Source organism: Alligator sinensis, unplaced genomic scaffold (assembly GCF_000455745.1).
Source record: "Alligator sinensis unplaced genomic scaffold, ASM45574v1 scaffold445_2, whole genome shotgun sequence".
Classification (NCBI taxonomy): domain Eukaryota; kingdom Metazoa; phylum Chordata; order Crocodylia; family Alligatoridae; genus Alligator; species Alligator sinensis.
This window is the reverse complement of record NW_005842081.1, coordinates 651,948-657,947: the sequence shown is the minus strand read 5'-3', so window position 1 is coordinate 657,947 and position 6,000 is coordinate 651,948. Positions and strand designations below refer to the sequence as shown.

The window sequence follows — 6,000 nt, the reverse complement described above, 5'->3', positions numbered from 1 at the left end:
AGCCCTCGGGTGGGGGGGCCGCGTGCGGAGGTGCTGCGGGAGAGGGCGGTGCGGATGGGCTGCGGGAGCCGGGGTTGCCAAGGTGGGGAGGCGGCTCCGGGCCCTGGGCTGGGCTGGGGTGGTCGGCTGCAGGGCGCCGCCTTCTGACCCGGTTCAGCCCCATAGACCCCCCCCCCTTTTCCAGCCGGCAGGTCCTTGCCAGTGGCTGGTTGTGGTTGTGGTCCCCAGCGCTTCCAGTCCGGGGGGAAGGGGTCTCGTGTCACCGACATGAGCGTCTGCGGGTGGAAAGAAGGTCCTGTCAGCAGGGGCGGCTCGTCCCAACTTGACCTGGCTCCATCTTTAGTGTGTGTGTGTGTGTGTGTGTGTGTGTGTGAATTTGGGGGGAGGGGGTGCTGGTGGAGACATGCGACCCTTTTGTAGTGTTGCATCTATCCGCCGACTTCATTCTAAAAATGAAACCGCTTTTATCCTGTCCGAAGGCATCCAATAAACACTCGTTTCAAAACCAGAGTAGTATGAACAGCACGTGAGGTCGCGTTAGGAAGAGCAGCTCGATCTGAGAGTCAGAATAAATAACAGGCACCGTGTTTTGTCTTTTTGTATCGTGCCTGCCGAGTTGCTGTAGGCCTCGGGACCAGTCGAGCCAGCTGGTCGAATCTCTTTTCTGGTTCGCCGTGTTCACATTAAAATTAGCTCCGGAGAACCGTCGTCGCAGGCTTTGCTGTTACGTTGCCTTGCATTGCTGTCTCGCTGCTTCCAAGTGTGGAAAGCTGTTTTGTTTTTGTTTTTTCAGTCAGAATGAAGAAGCCTTTGGACTTCAGATATATTTCGCTTGCCACGCGAAGAGGACTTTGTATGGGGAGCGAGATATTTCTGAAGAGGTCTAATATAAAATTTTGGAGTTGGTATTAAGAAAAGATAGCCCCCCCCAAAAGAACCTCATCTGCATGTTTTGGAAGCTGTTTTTAGTGGTACGTTCCGTGTACATGAATCTGATTCAAAGTGAACGGTGACCAGAATGCAAAATTCATGAATAGTAAAAATTAATCTGCCGACGGGAGCATGGGATTTAAGGAAAGGTTTTAATGAAAGCTTAAATCATTTATGGGTGCATCTTAAATACCTGGTTGAGCCAAAGGAGGCTTTGTTTATTCCTGTACAGCTGTTACATTTCTAAATTGTTTGCAAGATTTGTGGGGGGGGAAGAGGTGAGCATGCACCCGTGAGGCAGACAAAAAAAGAACACTTAGGATCTGATTAGGTTAAATTTTAAATTTTAATCTTTTGAAAGGGGATTGCTGAATCTGTATATTGAATCTAGAAGAAACATTATGCATTTGTCTGTTTCTCTCTGTATCTGTATTGTGAAATACTAAATTCTATTCAACTGTCATGTATAATGTACTTAAGAGACATTAAAATATTTAGCCACAATTTTAACACTTTAATTCTTAGGTCACTGAGAACTGGCTCTGCCATATGCTGTAAACATTTTACTTTGTTTTCTGCCTTCACTGAACCTTATTCTGTAGGTCTTGGCTGTAGAAACTCCAGTAATTTATATGTAGCTCAACCTGTAGTTACCGCACATCTTCATTCTTAAATTGAATTTAGCTCGCTTACTATAGGTTGTGAAACAGTATTTTGAATTAATTATGAAAGCAAATGTTTTTCCTTAGAATGCTAATTTTGTGCCGAAAATTAAGATTTGTATTCCCAGTGTTTCTGCATAGTAATCCACTTTACAATATACAGAGTTGTTTTGTAAGAAAGTACTTGACATGATTAGGAGGCTTAATACATTCATTCAAGTAATGTCATGGTTAACATTGTTACATCTGTTAATTTTATTTAAAAATTTACATGTGTTGTTTTGAATGATCTCTTTTTTCCTCCCCCTGTAGGAATCCCTGTGGAGTCTGGTAGCCATTGCTTTTTTTTTTTTTCTTCTTTTTCTGCTTTTTTCCCCCCCCCCCCCCTTCCCTCCCCCTTCAACACATTCCTTTGTGTTAACAGCAAAGATGATGGCAGTTCTAGTCACCTCCTGTGGTTTGATAGATTATTCCTTTTAGAAACACGTGTACTTAAAACTTTCCAGCCCTGATTTTCTTTCTTTCTCTTTTTGTTCCTGTAATAAATTTTATTATGCCACTCTGAGAGTTGGGGTTTTTAAAATTCATCTCTTTTGTTTGTGCTTTGATTTTTCTTTTGAATACTATCCCCCTAAATTAGAAGGGGACAGTATTGGGTTAATATATTCATTTGCTTTGTCTTTAACATGTAATTGGTGTTTTAAGGGAGGTGATAAGAGCATTCAGAAAAACTGTATAGTCCCTGGGGTACAAAATCTAGCAAGCTGACATTTTGTCTGGTTGGGGTTCTAAATTGGAGGGGTTTTCTTTTCTTTCATGATTATTTTTTTTAAGATACATTTTTTGTTTACCTCAAACTTCCTTGTCTGTTTCTATAAATATGAACTTGTTTAGTATTTTATAGCTAAATGGGTATGTACAGAATATATTGATATCCTGCACCCTACTGTACAGTCTATATTCATTTATATGGATTTTACTTGATATTTACTTTACCATTTTTGTTTTAATGCAAGTACTTACTTTTACAATGCCTCCACTCTGCATTGTGCAAAGATGCAAGGCAAGAATCCCTGAATGCCTGGGATCTAATGAGAGATGTAAATAGAGCCTGTCTTTCTATCAAAAATATATCTTCAGCATTTTGAAAGGCACACCTGTAAGTACTGTCTTAACAGCATAGCCAAGAGCATTACTGTATCTCTCTTAACTGGCAAAACAGTTGAACTTTATTGCATCTTTATTCATTAGGAATGACCATATGTGTATTACTGGGGGGGAAAAAATCCCAAACAAACCCTTCCCACCCCCCATGTCTCCCCCAACCCTGTCCACTGTGTACGCTTTTTTTAATTGAGGGGATAAGGGCTGAATCAACGCACAGTCTACTTTATGCTATCTGGGGTCAAGAAATCCAAGACTTTCTTATGCAATGAGAAAATGGCGGAAATGGTTTTGTGCTAGGTGAATATGAATACGTAATGCTCGGCCTACTTCAGTGGCTGCTAATACTAGGTAGGTAAAGTACAGAGTTGCTACAAACCTAAGAAGCAGTCATTTTTATCAACACTTTTTTTTTTTTTCTGACATCATCATTAAGTTGGCTTGGCTGATAGTATCCTAGCTGACCATATTTGTGAAAAGCTCTTTAATAAAGGTATAATATTAACCAGAGTGTTACAATCTAGCAATATGGTTCTGTGTGCTAGCAGCTGATATTAAATCTGAAAACAATAGCTTCACTGGTCATCTTCCCTTCTTGCCTTTCATTAGAGGTACCCAGAAAGCTTGCAGGCTTTTGAAAAATAGGTTGAATTAGCTAGCATAAATCCAGAAGAAAAACACATATGGATATTTAAACTTCCTGCTAGAAATATTTGAGGTTTTTTTTTTTTTCCATAACCTGCAAGTAAAATCACTGAAGATTTGACTGTGATTCAAGTGGAACCAGTTATTGGTTTCATTGTCCAATTTAAGTAAAACGCAAAAACTAAAACTACAACTAGTAGGGGGAAAAACCCCTGCAACATTTCCAGTAAAAAAGGTAAAGAAACCTTCAGCTGCTGTTCAGTCAGTCTTACCCACAATTTATATAAACAGCTAACGTATGAAAGCAACAGTTCTTCTAGCTTTCAGTCATAGAAGAAGGAGTAATGTTGAGTGGGCAGGCTTGTTTCTAAATATGTTATTTAGGTAATAGCTGTGAGTCTATCAATAGCACTTTCAGCTGTGTTATCCAAGGATGGAGGCAGATTAATTCATACACTTTTTAAAATCCTTTTATAGTGGACTACTAAAACTGAATTCATCTTTTACCATTTGATCTTTTATTTCAAATGCCAGTGTTACTTTATGGTTGTTACACCCCTGTGATAAGAAAAGAATTGTGATTGTAAGCATATAGAGGACTTTTTTTGCTCTTGTTGTGTTGTGTACTGCTCATTTCAAAATCTTGTATAATGCTTGTGTTAAATTTCTTTAAACTCTTGGCCTAACTTGCCCAGTGTATTGACTAGCTTCAAAGTTACAGTCCTGCAGTTGGATACCTGTACACCCCAACATCCTAGGGTTACCATACGTCCAGGCTTTTCAAGACACAGCCTCTTTTTGGATCCTCTGATCTCCGTCTGGGTGGCTTTTTTTGGTTTTTTTGTTTGTTTGTTTTTTTTGTTTAAGTATCAACAAATGTCCAGGATTTTGCTCTGCCTCCACTCAGCATCCCAGCAGGGCTGGGGGGAGCAGGGGGCTGTGGGTCAGGAGTGAGAGGCACTAGTAGGGGGGCTATGGCTTGGGAGAGAGGAGTAGGGGTAGGGCATGGGCATATCAGACCTCCCCCCCTCACAATCATATTCCCCCCCCCCCCTGCCCCCCCCCCTCTTTTTTTTTTTTTTTTTTTTTTTAAACTGGAAATATGGTAACCCTACAACATCCAATCCCTCTGAGTTAAATTGAGGTTCATATGAGATGTGATGTATCTGTACAGTGCAGAAGTGTAAAAGCTTTTTAAGCACATTTGAGTTTCAGTTGACATCATCCAACAGGTACTGGAAGCAGTTCTTGTTGTACATGTATCAGCACCATGAATCATCTATGCCTTTCACTTATACTGGTGGAAGGGGGGCATAAGAAATCTGAATTGATTGCTGGCCTAGATGGAGAAATCCACTGTACCTCTACAGATACGGTTTCCTGATGGGTTTATTTTAAGTTTCTTGACATTTTGTGTAGTTGAAAATACAAGGTAAATGCAGAATCTTACCTGTTCAAGACAACTGGTTGTTGGTGTTGATCATTTGTATTGCTGATAAGCAGTATCTACCTAGATAACTAGTTTATTTGTTAGTGTGGTGGAAAGTCTCATTCATCTCTGGATTTCTTTGTCAGATTTGAAATTCTTACAATTTCTGTGCTTTAAAGGGTAGGCTTTTCTGGAGAGAGGCTGCTGAAGATCTGTGGATTAGATAGATCGGTGAAATATTGGGGTCTCCAGCACCACATCCTGAAGGCAGGTCTAAAGCTTGAATTCTCAAAAGCAAAACTTTTTTGGTAAAATTTTAATCTGATTTAGAACTGTTTATTAATAGAGGTGCACTGATATATTGGTCCATGTTGGATCGGCTCCGAAAGAAGGAAAACTGACATTATTGACAATCAGCTCTTCTTGTATTTTTTGGCCTGTGTAGCCAATAATGTCACTGATAAACACCATGTGTATGTGCGTGCAGCCACAGCAGATGCATAGCTAGGGGCTGTACTGACCTCTTCGTTGTGGGGTGGGGGGAGCTGGGCTGGGGTTGGCAGCCCGGGGGGGGTTGGTGGGTGTGCTACAGGGTGGTTACAGCTACTCCAAAATTTTCCATAGCCACCCTGTATCCCCCTCACCCCTGTGCTGCTGCTTGTGCAACCCCAGCCCAGCCCCCTGCTGGGAAGAGGCTGATGCAGCCCGGGGGGGGTTGGTGGGTGTGCTACAGGGTGGTTACAGCTACTCCAAAATTTTCCATAGCCACCCTGTATCCCCCTCACCCCTGTGCTGCTGCTTGTGCAACCCCAGCCCAGCCCCCTGCTGGGAAGAGGCTGATGGAGCCCTGAGCCTGCAGCGGGCAGCCCACCCTCACCCCATGCCCATCTTGGAGGCACATGCCCTCCATGACTCCTGGGAGTGTGAGCATGGATCGGTATTGGCTGATATGGTTGGTTCATAAATGGCCACCGGTATCGGTCAGATAAATCATTATTGGTGCACCCCTCTTTATTCATTAACCAGAAACGGGAAAAGTTAGGATTGTTTTATGGTCATTTCCTTTGAGACTTTGCTGGTTACTCTTCAGTACAGTGGTCACAGGTAAGGCCAGTATCTTGGCTGAGGTGCACTAGAAACTTGGAGGTTTCTGGCTAGAGGCCCTTGCTC

The 6,000-nt window shown here is 42.1% G+C and overlaps 1 protein-coding gene across 5 annotated transcripts in view; it reads left to right on the top strand.

Annotated features, from left to right (window-relative positions):
* The first annotated feature begins 6 nt into the window (after window positions 1–6).
* Window positions 7–6,000, top strand: part of FAM53A (family with sequence similarity 53 member A) — a 91,254-nt gene continuing 85,260 nt past the window's right edge. Inside the window, exons 1-3 of one of the 5 annotated variants that reach the window (XM_006023793.3) lie at window positions 7–344; window positions 794–971; window positions 2,609–2,751. The gene's annotated coding sequence lies outside the window, so the exon portion shown is untranslated. Of the gene's footprint in view, window positions 972–2,608; window positions 2,752–6,000 lie in introns of all 5 variants that reach the window. The other 4 variants (XM_025204441.1, XM_025204440.1, XM_025204443.1 and 1 more) reach the window with 4 other exon arrangements.